Here is a 313-nt window from a genome sequence, read left to right as displayed (position 1 = left end):
TTATCCCCCAAATGTCGGCCAAATGCTGTTTTTTGGGGGGGGTTATTGAGTAAAAGAACGTGAAATGTGTTTCTTTCAGATGCTCCGCCCCTTTTTGGACTTTAGCGTTTTATTGTTGTCTGTATCCTTGCTGGTGACAACTCATAACAGAAAATGTGAAGGTTGTCACCGGGACAGGAAGAAGTCAGCCGACCAGTACGTCCCAACAGGCGGCAACAAATCCTCTGAAAGGGGTTTGAACCCGTCCAGTGAACGTCTGAGGCTTTGTACATCGCCACGTCTCACAGAGGAGCGTCTCTCTTTTCTCCTCACC

The 313-nt window shown here is 48.2% G+C and overlaps 1 protein-coding gene across 2 annotated transcripts in view; it reads left to right on the top strand.

The window, feature by feature from the left end:
• The window catches only part of KEAP1 (kelch like ECH associated protein 1), a 12351-nt gene that overhangs the window by 9559 nt on the left and 2479 nt on the right, over window positions 1–313 (top strand). The window lies entirely within an intron of this gene.

Source organism: Nanorana parkeri, unplaced genomic scaffold (genome assembly GCF_000935625.1).
Source record: "Nanorana parkeri isolate BGI_ZX_2015 unplaced genomic scaffold, ASM93562v1 scaffold4257, whole genome shotgun sequence".
NCBI classification, from domain to species: Eukaryota; Metazoa; Chordata; class Amphibia; order Anura; family Dicroglossidae; genus Nanorana; species Nanorana parkeri.
The sequence above is the reverse complement of the archived record's forward strand: the minus strand, read 5'-3'. Positions and strand labels throughout refer to the sequence as shown.